Source organism: Peromyscus maniculatus, chromosome 7, assembly GCF_049852395.1.
Source record: "Peromyscus maniculatus bairdii isolate BWxNUB_F1_BW_parent chromosome 7, HU_Pman_BW_mat_3.1, whole genome shotgun sequence".
Classification (NCBI taxonomy): Eukaryota; Metazoa; Chordata; class Mammalia; order Rodentia; family Cricetidae; genus Peromyscus; species Peromyscus maniculatus.
The window spans coordinates 73,925,475-73,940,556 of record NC_134858.1 but is presented as its reverse complement, the minus strand read 5'-3'; the positions used below and the strand labels follow the sequence as shown (position 1 = coordinate 73,940,556).

The window sequence follows — 15,082 nt, the reverse complement described above, 5'->3', positions numbered from 1 at the left end:
GTCTGCGCTGCCACCCAGGGCCATGGTATCTTCCTGGCCGGGACTTCTGTCAAGAGACATGCCTGGGTTCATGTTCTTGCAGCACCTGGGGTCTGTATTGATGTCCATGGATCATGTTATTACAGGGATCACAGGAACCATGTGTGTTGAAATCTGAGGGCTATGCTGCCCTTTACTGACTCTGAGAAGGCTGCCCCTGCCCCTCACCTGGACACTGCAGTCAAAGAGCTGATCCTGTCCTTCATAGGAAAGCTGCTCCCTCCCCATACTCAGGAGAGGTGGCCCCACCCCTCATCACAGCTTGGGAAAGCTGGCCCTGATGGCATGGCCCTAGGAGAGCTGCCTCTGTCCCTCTTCTGAGGGAAGTGGTACCAATAACCCAGACTGAACAGCTCAGCTAACACCCATACTCACATCCTGGGTCTTGGGTTGGCCCACACTAACATCTACCCCATCTATGAGGGGCTGGAACTCGTGAAGGGACTGGTCCTGTGGAGTCTCCATGATTCAAGACAATGGCAGAGAATCCAAGAAGGGTTTTAGTGAGGATCCAGTGACAATGGTGTGCCAGAGGCTTTGAACCAAACCAATGACTCATGGCAATTAACATTTGAGGGTGGGCCTGATAGGATAAAGAGGTATCATGGGTGACACACTCCAGCTTCCAATGCCACTAGGACAAATAAAGAGGTGTTGGAAAGATAGGAAAGATGGAGGAGCGAGGTGGGTTTTTTGTTTTGTTTTTAATTAATTTCTTTTGGGGAGCACTGCAGGGGTGAGGAATGGATATGGAGGGACTGGGAGATGAACAGGATTGTAGTGCATGATGTGAAATTTCCAAAGAATCAATAAGGAACTGTGTTAAAAAATAGTTTTTCTTTCTAGAAGAAGTTGTCCTCCTCACTTCCTTGATACACATAGTACGAAGGGATTCTCAACATTGTACTAAGTTTGCATTTTCTAAAAATAAAAATAATTTATAAATTTTCTTTTTATACATGTAACGTAAAAATCCTGATAGCCTATCTTAAAGAAATGTATTAAAATTATAGATTATTTTAGAAAATTTGCCTGGTTGAATACATACAACATTTTGTACTGTAAAAGGAAGTAATAAAGACTCAGAGAATATTCTCTATGCACTTTTGAGTTGAATAAAGACAATATTATTATCTTTAGTTTGGTTGAGGTTTGCCTCACAACGCCTTTGAAAGTTAGCCTCAGAAAATCTGTTCAAGATGCTGGCACTATAGCATGATGCCTTAACAGTAAAAATGAGAAAGAATATCTCTCTCCATATCAGACTTGCAGCTGCTATTGATAGTTATTTAAAATGTTGTAGCACCTTTGGGTTATCAAAAGCCAACCATCGTATTTAAGGTGCTAGAAGGTTCCAAAAATATCAAAAGTACAAATATAATTAGCCATTAACAGTGATGGGAACACACATGACTGATTTGGGTTTCTTTTGTGCTGTGTGTATCTTGTAACAAAGTTTTAAATGTTAGTGTTGAAGTTATTTGCATTTTAGCCTGCCTGAAGCAAGCATGGCAGGATTTGAAATGCACGGCCTGCCACTGGTTATCTCCTCCATAACCCTTACCAAGAGTAGCCAGGCTGGAACTTTAAAAAATTTATATTATTGTACTTTGGAAATTTTATGTCACATTCATTTTTTTAAAAACCCTGTGTATTTTCCTTTTACTATTCAGCAATAAAAATATATGCCAGCTGCAAGTCCTTACTGTTTCTCTGCTCATAATGGAAGCATCCCGGACAGAGCTACACGGAAAGGGTGTATTCGCCCAGAGTTGTGCTGGCACAATTTAAAGGCTGCTGTGGGGAACGTAATCTGTGTAATAAACTGACAGCAGATCTATGCATAAACGGCAAGCACCATTTCACGGAGAAGTGGCCGAAGAAGCAAGGAAAGCATAACAAAAGACATAAAAGAAGGTGTTAAACAACACTCTTGCCCTCCATATCATCTCTCTCCGTGAGGTGAGGCACCTTCTTCTGTTCCTGGAGTAGGTTTGAATACCACTATCTTGCTTTGGGTTTCTCTCAGGAGTCACCAAGGTGACAAGACTGCAGATGGAATGAATGAGCGATGACACAGCTCCTCAGCAAACTCCTTCCCCTCTGCCTCTGGGGAAGAGGAAGTTTTAGTCAGTGAGACACTGAGTTCAGGTGGAGAGATGCCAACTAGATAGTGACTGCATCAATTTCTGATCCTCACATCCATAAGCACATACATAATGAGCTCTGTTCTTTTTTTTTTTCCTCCGGCATGAAATAGAAACTTAATAAAAAAAAAAATCTGTGCTTTATTGAATCTGCTAGGTTGTTTATTCAAAGTATCAGTGTGAGTGTACTCCCATCCAGGACACTTCATATTAAAAATAGTTATTACAAAAGAAAAATCAAGATTATCACTTGAGTATGATCTCTCAAACCCCTATTTTAAAAATGATGATGGACAAAAAACATGATGGGCAGCACCTAAAGAATGTCACCAGAAGATGACTTGGACTGCCACACAGGCACACACATATGCGCAGACACAATTTTAAAAATGAAATCTTGGTACACTGTGAGATTTAGAATAATCTTTAATGAGTTGTATGGAAGCATAAACATCAAAATATCCAATACTCACTGTTGTGGAATATTCCCTTACACTCTATGAAGGTGTGTCACTGTGATTGGTTTAATAAAGAGCTGAATGGCCATTAGCAAGACAGGAAAAGGTTAGGTGGGACTTCTGAGGGCAAAGAGCTCTGGGAGAAAGATAGGTGGATTTGTAAGCCAGACAAAGAACAACCAGGGTGGACATGGGGTGCTGTGGGATGCCTTTCTGTACCCTGTGAATATTTGTTGTTCAGATTGGCTGATAAATAAACTGTTTGGCCAATGGTGAGGCAGAATAAGGTTAGGTGGAACATTCGAACTGGAGAGAGAGGAAAAGAAAGGAGAATTTAGGAGAGATGCCAGCCTACCACCCAAGGAGCAACAAGATGCCAGCAGACCGGTAATGCCACGGCCACGTGGCAACATATAGATTAATAGGAATGGGTTGAATTAGGTTATAAGAGCTAAGTAGCAGGAAGCCTGACCATAGGTCATACAGTTTGTAAATAATATAAACTTCTTTGTGTTTACTTGGGACCAAATGGCTGCAAGATGTAGGTGGGAGAGATTTGTCCTGACCATGGGGTTGGGCAGGATCGGAAAATCTTCAGGTTACAATGAGGTAGACCATGGAAAAATATATGGGTTAATTTAAGTTATAAGAGCTAGTTAGAAAGCTTTCTTAATTAATAAGACTCCTTGTCATTTTGTGTGTGTGTGTGAGCTGGAGGCCCAAAAAAGAAAATTCTGTCTAGAACCCACATTTATCATAGCAGTTCAGTTTGTGGTCTTTAATTTTTATCTGTGATGCCCCCTCTAAAGGCACTGGAGACTTACAGTTTCAAATTAAAGTTTCCTGGCCAGGAGTTAAAAGCAGCAGTAGAATCTGACTCTTGCCCAGATCTTTCCATCCACGTGTTGCTCAAGTCAGATAAACATCTGAAGCCTGGAACATTTCCTGACCCTTAACATTGAGAATCTCCTTGGCAACTGAGGATTTAATATCTACAGTCCATGTGTCCTCATATTCCTCCAACTTTCTTCAGCTTCAAACCCAACACTGATTGATAGCAACTCCACCCTTCCAGGTGGTTCAATTGGAAGGCTCCAAACTTTAGAGTTACTCAAGATGCCTTTCTCTCATACCACACATCTGGCACCTTCAGTATGCTTTTGGTATGTCAGTCGCTTGGGTGTTTTGATAGTCTGCCAATTTAACACCCCCCAATAGTCTTTCTCTACCAGCAGTTAGAATGGTTCTTTTGTTTTTAAATCACTCTGTTACATCATGCTTCTATTTAAATGTAAGATCTTCCACTAACTACCATAGAATCTTAAATGGCAAATTCCTTATAATGGCCATAAACTTAGCAAACGTCACTCCACATTTTTCTCCCCCTTCCAGAAGATAGTTAAAAAAGGGCTTCCATATGCCTCACACTCAGTTTTTACTTTTCAAAACCTGATGCTTCATGACAAAGTCACCACAGTTAATTCACCAGCACTGATAGTATTGGTGTTTCCAGTGTGCACTGTACTCAGGTTTCCTAGCTTTTAACTTTGCGCTCTATCTCATTCTGTGTATTGTATTACATTAGCATCTTGTAAGAGTCTTATTCTATTCGCATATCAAAAATTTTCCCCTAAATATTTTTGGTGCTTATTATAAGGAATCTAATATAAGCATTTGCATATGGATCATGTGTGGATATTCGTTTTTCCTATCAGTTAAATAGTTAGTAGCCTCATGGTTAGATCATGTTGTGAAACTATTCAGAAAGAAACTGCCCAATTCTTTTACAAATTGTCTTTGACTTTTCATGTTGCTATCAATGCAAATTTAGGCTCCTTATTGTTGCCTTCATGCAAGAGGTTGCAAGTTATGTTCGTTTGTTCGTTTGGGTAATTTTAGTGGGTGTTTAGTGGTACATACTTTTGTGTTCTCTTGCTTCGGATGGTTTGGTTCATCTTTTCCATACTGTTGTTTTCAATGTTTATCTTATCTGGTAAGATAACAATTTAGGTTCTTCTTCAGCTTTCAAGATTGGCTTACTCATTTCTCAGTGACTTAGTGGATTATTTTTTATAGCTTAGATACAAACAAACTTATGACATTCTATTTGAAGACACTCTCCCCAGTCTGTGGTGTAGCTTTTGTTGTCTTAAGATTGTTGTTTGCAGAATGTGTATTTCTGTTCTAATGATGAGGTAATTTAATGGTTTTTTTTTCTTTCATGTGCTTTGTTTTTAGTATTGGATCTGAAAATGAATCCTCAAGCCCTAGCACACATAACTTTCCTTCCAACATTTCATCTGTAAGTTTTATGGTTTTGCACTTAGACATTTTCATCAGTGATCCAGTTCAGAGAGGTGTAGCTATATCCTCCAAAGTAGTTAGTAAGTTTATTGTGTCCTAATAAATGGCATTTGCAAATACTGTAATAGAAGCTTTATACATTTCCACTTTTACATTTGTTAATGATGATATAATAAAATGTAATTTTATTACCTTTGAGTTTTATGTGTTTTCCTGTTAAGGTAGATCTATGCATTAATAAACCTGAAAATTATGGTCCTAAGATTTTAAACTCTTCATCTAGAATGCCTTTTTGTTATAAATCAGATGTGTGTTTCTAAGGATATCTTCCAATTTTGTACAAACTGACAGAAAATCAAGGAGCTGTGTTTAAATTCATTTCTTCACACATGGAGGCCACCATTCTCCTTGACCCCCCATTTCCTTCTTTCTGGTCCTTGTAATTTACCAACGACTGCAGCAATGTGAAGGAGGGACTTTGTCAAGGGTGGGAGGACTGAAAGATAGGAGCACTATCAAGAAGGTCTCCCAGTTCCTGCTTAAGAACACACATCTGTGCAAATGGGTTAAAAAATAGCACAGTACCCAGCAACAAAGGATACCTTTGTTTTCGTGTTTTTAGTCAGTTCAGCTTTCTCCCTTCTGTGTTATCCCTTTCCTTATAAATCCTTATAAATTTTATCTATAGATTTGTTTTTTTATGTGTTTAGGTGATTGAATTTTACTATGTGTGTTTTTATTGCATTCACATAAACAAACTCCAATTGTGTGTAGACATTGTACCTCTGAATACAAAGACTTTGAACAGTATGGCTTGGGTACCTGTTAGGGAAAAGTGAGACTGCATGCTAATGCTATAAAAACACAAAATTATGTGTGAAAAAAATTTCAAATAAAGTGAGGTTTATTTTTGTGTAAGAAAAATCCAAAATTCTTAAGATGATATTTGATTGGCCTGAAATGATTAAGAAAAATGAAGTTATGTAATAAAAAACAAAAGATAGGAATTGATTTTAATGAAGAACTAGAAGTACATGGAAACTACTCCTAAAGAAGAGCCTCATCACCTGATGTCTTATTTTGGTATTTGAAGTTCTTTTTCATTTAAAATAAAACTGCACAAAGTAACATATTGTGTTTATGGTAAAATTATAACCATCTAACAACAAACAGTGACCACATAGTGAATAACAGTGATTACAGATTTCAGTGGGGGAACTTAGTTGGGAAGCCAGTCATCAGCTGAGGATAGAATGGTGATGTGGATACAGTCTGATCGCCTAATTGCTGTTGTAACTGTTACAGATTATTCTTTGTGTGAAGAATGAATTATAGAAAGCTTTAACTCTCTCAAATGGCACTGAGTCATTCTGTGTAACTCAGCCACACTGGCCTTTGTCTCAGCCTGACTCATAAACACACACAGTCGGCTTCACTCCATTTCTCAGAGATTAAGTGGGAGATCCTGAAAGAAAATATCCACCCCCACCATACAGATCTTTAAATGAATAGTCACCTAATTCTCAACCAGCTTCCTGGACCAATACTGACTCTTGAAGCATGTTCATTTAGTCAGGGAAAAGAAGAGGCCATTGTGACTTGGAGATACACACATGCGTGGGCCCCAGCTGCTACCAATCACAATGTTGAATGGTAAGGCCCATGTTAGGTCCCCTACTCCAGCCCCAGTGAGCCACCTAGGAGGTGCCAGAGGCCCTTCCTCCAGTACCAGTGGAAAAAAGATTCTAAGTGTGCGCCTTTCTTTAAATTCTTTTATTAAAAATTAAAATATAATTATTTCTCTCCATTCCCTTTCCTCACACTTCTCCCACACCCCACTCTATCCTTCTCAAATTCCTAGCCTCCTCTTTTTTAACTGTTTAAAGCACCCCAGAGGAGGATCCAACTTCCACTCCCTACCTTATTTCCTCACACCCTATGTTAGGTTTTTGTTTATTTGTTTGTTTGTAATTAAATTTGTTACTTTTTTAAAGTTTGCAAATAAAAAACCCCACACACTGAAATTTACCCAAAGTCTGTGCATCTCAATACATCTCTGTATAATTAGAATAGTTGTTCTGAAAGTGTGGAGCTTCACATTGGGTCTTACACTTTCATTATTGAATATATGTTTATGAACTTTTCCACTACTAACAAAGGAGAACTCTATGACAGAGTTAGAACTAGAAAATCAATTATCTTTATATCCTTTTTTTCATAATTCATGCCCATTGCCTACAGGCAGTCCTTCCTTTTTTCCGTAATATTTAGCCTTTCCTGTTCTCTTTTCTACGTGTTATATAGTACCCATATATATATTTTATGTATGCATATATATATACTTACATATATTATTGTTTAGATCCAACTTTGAGGGATAATATGCAGTTTTTATTTTTCTAAAATTGTGTGACCGTTTTTAATATTATACATTCTAAGTCCATCCATTTTCATAAAATTTTTGTGATTGTGTTTTTTTCCCAAGCTAAATACTGCTCCATGTTTTTATATATATACACCAGATTTTCATTATCCATTCATCTGTTGATAGGAAACAAGATGATTCCAATTTCTTTGTGTAGTGAATAAAGGAGCAATAAACGTGAGAGTACAAATATCTCTGTGGCAAGATCTAAAGTTCAGGTCATGTGGTAGCTCTATTTTTAGATTTTTGAGAAAGCTCCAAACTGACTTCCATAACTGCTGTGTTAATTTGTTTCCCCACCAGCAGTGAACACGGGTTCCTTTCTTTCCACACCCTCCCCAACATTTGTTGTCAAATATGTTGGTATTAGCCATTCTCACTGGGTTGAGATTGTATCTCAAGATAGTTTTAATTCACACTTCCTTGGCGATTAGAAATATTGAACACATTTAAAATAGTTATTAGCCTTTGTATTTCTTATTTGAAAACTATCTGTTCAATTCGTCTGCCAACTGATTGATTGGCAGTTTTGTTTCCTTGGTATTTAGTTTCTGCAGTTCTTTGTAAATCGTTGATGTTAGCCCTTTGTTTGAAGTACAAAAGGTAAAGATTTCCTCCCACTTTGTGGGCTGTCTGTTTGCTCTATGGATTGATTCCTTTGCTGTATAGATGTTTTTATTTCCACGTGGTCCCATGTGTTTAGCTTTGGGGTCAGCTCCTGTGATGTTTGTGTTCTGTTTTAAAAGTTCTTTCCTACCCCCCAAGTCTTGAAGGCTATACCCTATGTTTTCTTCTAGAAATCTCACATTTTAAATTCAGATTTTTGATCCATTTAAAATTTATTTTGCACAAGATGAATGATATGAATCTGATTTCATTCTCCAGCAGGCAGATATCCAGTTTTGCTAGCACCGTTGTTGAGTACATTATGTTTCCTCCAATGTATGTTTGTCTCCTTTGTAAAAAAAATTAATAAGCAGGCATATTTTTTGCTGTATTTCTGAGTTATCTTTTCTAGTCCACTGGTATTCCTGTCAATTTTTATAGCAATACCAGATTGTCTTTACCACTATAACTCTATAGTATAATTTCAGTTGGAATATTATAATATCCCCAACTCTGTTTTTACTTTTTAGAATTGCTTTGGCTATTTCTGTGGTTTTTTTTATAAAGAAAGTCAAAAGATTATTTTAACATTTATTAACAAGCAAAATCCATGCACAATTATCACAAGACAGAAATGGGGATCCAAACCAGGTCATCAGCTGCTCTGCTGCTAACGTTGGCCACATGTTCCTTCTTACAAAAGGGCTGAGCATCTCTCTGGCCCACCTTATCTTTCGGTCATGTCCACTCTCAATGAAAACTCTGCCTCTCCAACCCAAATGCTCCTTTCTATTGGGTAGCTGACCTGTGACAGGATTCTTGTAACCTTTTTCCCTTCTTGTCCAGTTAAGAAGGAAAAGTTCTAATTCTAACACAATAAAACTATATACAATAAGAATTATTGTCAAGTATTGTCCAGAAGAAAGAAAAAGTAATAACCTAAACAAAAATGAAACTACATACAACAAGAACAATTTATTAAGTAAGAAATACATTCTAAATGTCCAGACCATAAGTAATTGGCAAATTTATAGAGATTACTCCATATAGTAATCCTCTCCTAAAGAATCTAAACTTTTGTACCTAATATGTCCTTTGCCGAGATTCAGGAGAACTGTAACTGTAACCGTCTGGTCTTCAACCCCGTTAAAGACCTGAAGGAAAATAATATTACCAGACTGATAAGGAAGTACAAGCAAGTGGCTTCCAAAAAAATTTAAGAAATGACAAAAACAGCTGGCTGCCTGGACAGTCACCCAAGTTTCCTCTGCAATGCTGGGGCATCCATCTTTGGCCTACCACAAAGTTAAGTACTTGTAGGACATATTAAGGAAGGAAGAAGGAAGGAAGGGAGGAAGGGAGGGAGGGAGGGAGGGAGGGAGGGAGGGAGGGAGGGAGAGAGAGAGAGAGAGAGAGAGAGAGAGAGAGAGAGAGAGAGAGAGAAGAGAGAAAGAAAGAAAGAAAGAAAGAAAGAAAGAAAGAAAGAAAGAAAGAAAGAAAGAAAGAAAGAAAGAAAGAAAGAAAGAAAGAAAGAAAGAAGGAAAGAAAGGAAGAAAGAAAGAAAGAAAGGAAGGAAGGAAGAAAGAAAGAAAGAAGGAAAGAAAGGAAGAAAGAAAGAGAGAAAAGAAAACACTAAGAATTTTTGATATAGAAAAAGGAAGTTCAGCTATAGAATAAATATAATTTATCCAATTAATTTATCACATAATTATTCCCAAATCTAAGGGAAAATGTTTACATCCAAATACAGGTGTCATTTAAAATTCCCAAAGGATCTGAAATGAAAAAATAATGTGAGAAACTTAAAATTTCTAAAATCAAATACAAAGGAAACACCACATATTAGAACATGTGAGGTACAGAACAGGTTTCCAAGGCAATTTTAGCTTGGGCAGACAGATGATAAAGCTGGTGGGTCTAGAATTCTTCTAGAAGTTCTTCCTATGTTTTGATGTTTCACTCCATGATTGACTCTACATCTAGGTCATATAGGTCATTGTCATGGGATTTGGGTCAAATAGAATATCTAAACTACAACACAAAGTCTCGAGAGAAACTCAGCCATAATCTAAGGGCATTCTAGTTTCAAAGCTTCCCTTGAAGACTACAATGCAAGCAAAATCTAATATACACTAGAGCAGTCATTCTCCCTTTATTCTTCTCCCTCTTCTTCTAGCCCTCTTTCCCTCCCTTGCTTCCTTTCTTCTTTCCTTCCCTTTTCTCTTTGCTTCCCATATTAGTTACTTTATCCATTGCTATGATAAAAAGCACACAAAAGCAACTTAAGAGGTTGGGTTAGTTTAGGCTCAGTTTGAGAGATAGTCCATCATGACAGAAGCCAAGGCAAGGGGAGCTTGAAACGAGTGGGATTATACTGCATCTGCAATCAGGAAGCAAGGAGAGATAATTTCTTCTCTCCAGCTCCCCTTTTCCTTTTTGTTCCATCCAGGATCCTAGCCCACACAGTGATTCTGCTTCCACTAGGATTAGTCTTCCTACTTCAACTAACCTAATTAAAAAATAAAATCACCCACACACATGCCAGAAGATTGTTTTCATAGTGATTCTAAATCCTGTGAAGTCGATAGTCAAAATTAACCATCATGCTTTCTATCCTCTTTTTCTTCTTGCATCTGTAATAATTACTGATGGATAGCAATAAGTAAATTAGATATTTGGAGAAGTTAGATTTGCTGGAGATGTATTCACACTGTGAATTCTGCTCCAGTGATTTAAAAAATGACAGACTTGTCAAGCATTCATATTAAGTGTTGATGTAGAATATTTTTTCAAAGGGATAATGTGCACATGTTACAAATGTAATGTTTTCTGTGTAAAAATTCTGTACAGCTTTCTGTACATTATTGATTCTCATCTAGCATGTTCTACCAAGTTATAGATCAATCATTTTTTGAATTATTACGAGTAGTTATTTACCATATAATTCTTGCATTGCCATATCAACAATGTCATGATTAAAAATATCAAAGAAGGCATAGAGCTAGTAAGATGGGTTAGTGAGTTAAAGTGCTTGGTATGAAGTCTGAGGGCCTGAGTTCAATCCATATTAACCATGTTTTTAAAAATATCTGGGTGTGGCTCCATTTGCTTAATTTCAGAACTCCTAAAGCAATATGGAGGTGGTGGAAAAGGATAAACTTTTGGAAGTTTGAGCACACAGCATAGCCGCAACAAGAGAAGCCCTGCCTCAACAATGTGGAAGGACAGAACTGACTCCTGATGAATACTCTCTGACCTCTACTGCACACTGTGATACTTGCTTCCTATTCACAATCATACACCCACCAGCCAAAGAAAGCATACATAAAATCACTATAGTTATCTCTGAAATCTACTCTTTTCTTTGCATCTGAACTACCTATCTTAACTTATAGTAGTACCATCTCTCACATAAAATATAGAGTCTTAGCTCTTTCTGCTAGGGTACATTTCCATTACTGGGCTTATCAGTCCTATACCATTGCTGTGTCCTGTGAAACAGTCTGTCTATCCTATGTTATTAGGTTCAGTGCTTTTTACTACCAGAATGTAGGTTCCATAGTCCTCACAACTCAATGAATCCAGAGAGTAATTTTGGAATGTTATAAACTGTATAGCCACTTTGAAGTATTTTTTTACTGCTTGAGAAATTTATATTTTCTTAGAAAACATTTTGAGCAATCTATCCTCCATTCCTTCCCTTCCAATTCCTCCCCTATCTCTTTTTCCTTCCAATGTGATGTGTTCTGCTGTACTTAGGTTTTTTTTCAGTTGTCAGTACTTTATGACCTTTGATCTGAATGGCTATATGCTTTCTTCTTTCTTTCTTCCTTTTTTTTCCATTTTAGACAAGGTCTCACTATGCAATCTTGGCTAGCCTAAAATTTGCTATGTAGGCCAGGCTTCTTGAACTGACAGAGATCTGCCTGCCTCTGTCTCCCAAGTTCTGGGATTAAAGGCATGCACCATCACATCTTGTTTTCAATAGTTATTATTAACATTTTCAGTGCAGTGTATCATTTTAATTTGAAAGTGTCAAACACATTTGCTTACATAGCATTCAAAACGGTTACCTATCTTTTAAAACTTCTCTCTGCCGGGCGGTGGTGGCGCACGCCTTTAATCCCAGCACTTGGGAGGCAGAGCCAGGCGGATCTCTGTGAGTTCGAGGCCAGCCTGGTCTACCAAGTGAGCTCCAGGAAAGGCGCAAAGCTACACAGAGAAACCCTGTCTCGAAAAACCAAAAAAAAAAAAAAAAAACTTCTCTGATTATTCATTAGTATAATCCTCAGTACACAAGTTATTCCATATACCATAAAATAATATAAAATATTTCTCAGAATTTTACTTCATATAGATTTTCATCAAATGATAATTATATTCACATTCCCAAGCCTTTATAGTTTCTTGTATGTATTTGGAATTATGATTCCTTGGGAAGACAGCAGTAGAAACTCATGAAGTAAAAATTGTTCTTAAAATTCCATTTGGCATTATTGCTCTGTCTACATTAGAATTAAATTAGTAAACTAGAAATGAAAAGGTCTCTTAATAACCCTTAAAGGAGAGAAGATAAGAAGAGTCTCAGGAACAGGGCTGGGACTAGGCACATTGGCTAATAACATAGCTCCTCAATATAGCTTCTTACAGCAAAGTGCCAAGGAGAGTTATCATGAGCTATTTGAGCCAGTACTTAGGGCCAGATATTAGTAATAGAGTTAGAAACTGCTCTGATACTGGAGTTGCTATTATCTCAGGGTGATGGACTATCTACCACTGGTATGACTGTGGTTGGTCACCTTTCAGTAGAAGTGCAAACGGGGGACAATTAGGGCTCCATACACATTTCATGCAGGGAAGTGATGGGTGAGTGCTTCTATGTGGACTATTCTTAATTGCACTGCAGTGGGGTGGTTCTCTCTGGTTTTAAAGAGATCTCTTTTAGATCTTTTTGTTGTTGATTTCAGTAACTCCTTAATAGCCTTGGATTCTGGGTTCAGACATCTCTTCTCTTTATTATTTTTTCATTACAGCAATGATCTCAGCATGTGGACAAGATTGGCTTGAAGGAATATTTCAAGTTTTGCTAAGGCCCCTGGATTAACCAGTAGATCATCAGTTTTGATGTAGATGCAGTGCTTCATCCTAGGAGGGATTCACTGAGCTCCACTCAGAGTCAGGAGGATAAGACAGAAAATGAGATCAACACTTTGGATCATGGTGCTGAGCCTGGAAGCTCCTTCATAGTAGGTGCAGATGATCTAAATGGTTGGTGAGCAGAGTATTCAGAAAATGTTCACTTGTGTGCAGTATTTATCTGCCAAAACAGTCTCCCTACCTACCTGGATTCCTTCACAGTTGACTCAGTAAGACTTGCTGGTCTTTGAAGGAAGTCCCCTATTGCATAATTGAGGGTATTGTTTGTATTTATTTTGACTTATGGAATGTTCCTCCTTTTATTTTTGAGAACATACAAGAGCACTACATCTATATCACTCCAGTTCTTCTCCCCTCCAACTACTTCTGTATTACCCCCTCTCCCTCCCAAATTCACACTCTTCTTTCATTATTATTACTATTACATATGTATTTACACACACACACACATACATAATCTACTGAGTCTATTTAACTTTTCTCCATATGTATTCAGGATTGACAACCTAGGTTTGGACAATGCATGTGAGAGCTCACAAGTGGAGAAAACCAATTCTCCCTCTCTCAGCAGCCCTTCATCTAGAGGCAAGATTTTATGAAATCACCCCCCATGCTCACATACATTCTCTTTTCAAATTAACCAAATCTATTTAATACTGCCTATACATGCATGGTTGTAGGCCATCCAGTAGAGTATGAGTAATCTCTCAGAGAGTACATCCCTACTCTAACAGTACCTCAGCTAGGGGTAGGACTTTATGAACACCCCCTTTATTAGTGCTGGGGTATTTGGCTGACTTGATTTTGTCCAGGTCTTTTGTCTGCCATCACAGTTACTGTGAGTTCATGTGTACAGTGACTCTGTCATGTCTGGCAAACTCTATTTCTCTGAGATCTTCACTACCTCTGGCTGTTACAGACTTTCTGTTCCTTGTTCTGATATGATCCCTAAGCCTTGGAGACAAGGTCTCATTTAGAGCAGGGGACTCATTTAAAGGTTCCAAGGGCTCAGGTTAGCTAGCTACTAAGCTATACCCATAGCACATGATGGTATATATCATAAATTACAATTTTAAAACATTGGAGGAGGCAATATTATGACAATTTAAATGTCTGTTATTAGTAAGTCATCTATGGAGTTGAGTAGATGGCCAGGCCATTAAGAGTATGTGCTGTTCTGAAGGTGACCCAGGTTAGATTCCCAGTACACATGTCAGGTGCTCACAACCACCTGTAACTCCAGTCTAGGGGATCTGATGCTCTCTTTTGTCTTCTGTATGTGCTTACATGAACACAGTCTGCATAAACACTCGCAGGCATGCAAGGACACACACACACACAAACACACACATAGCACGAATAAATAAATAAATCTTCTAATAATAATAATAAATTTAAATCTCAAGAAAACTATAAATACAATGTTATTTTATGATTAGAAAATGGAGTATCATAAAGAGTTTTTAAATTTTCAGGAGATATTCTGAATGCTGTCATTGTTTTTTCTTTTATCCTGAGTTCATTCTAATAATTGTACCAGTGGCCACAAGTATAATAATAGAGATGCTAACTTTATGTGTCCAAGAAGTACATGGCTTAAGATACTTAAAATATTTAAGACTTGAAATAGAATATCAAATCTTCACATTTCACCATAAGTTCTGTCTGTAGGCTCATTGCAAATGACATTTTCTCTAAGCTCATTGTCTGTTGCATTGTTTTCAAGAGTATGGAAATAAACTCTGAAATCATGGCTGCTTGCAAATGAATTTATATATTGACAGCCTGCAACAGTGGAGTGTTGTATAGTGTATGAGGGACAGGAGACAGGGCCCTCCAGATCTGGATAGCCATAGGCATACATCTGAAAACCAGGTATAAGTACACACTACCTTAAAAATGTGGAGATGGAAATCAGTCTTCTCACAATAAGTACTTAACTGTGC

The 15,082-nt window shown here is 37.7% G+C and overlaps 1 pseudogene; it reads right to left on the bottom strand.

Moving 5' to 3' along the window:
* Positions 1 to 12,826: 12,826 nt before the first annotated feature.
* On the bottom strand, positions 12,827 to 13,198 carry LOC121831168 (C-X-C motif chemokine 10 pseudogene; annotated as a pseudogene).
* Positions 13,199 to 15,082: the final 1,884 nt, after the last annotated feature.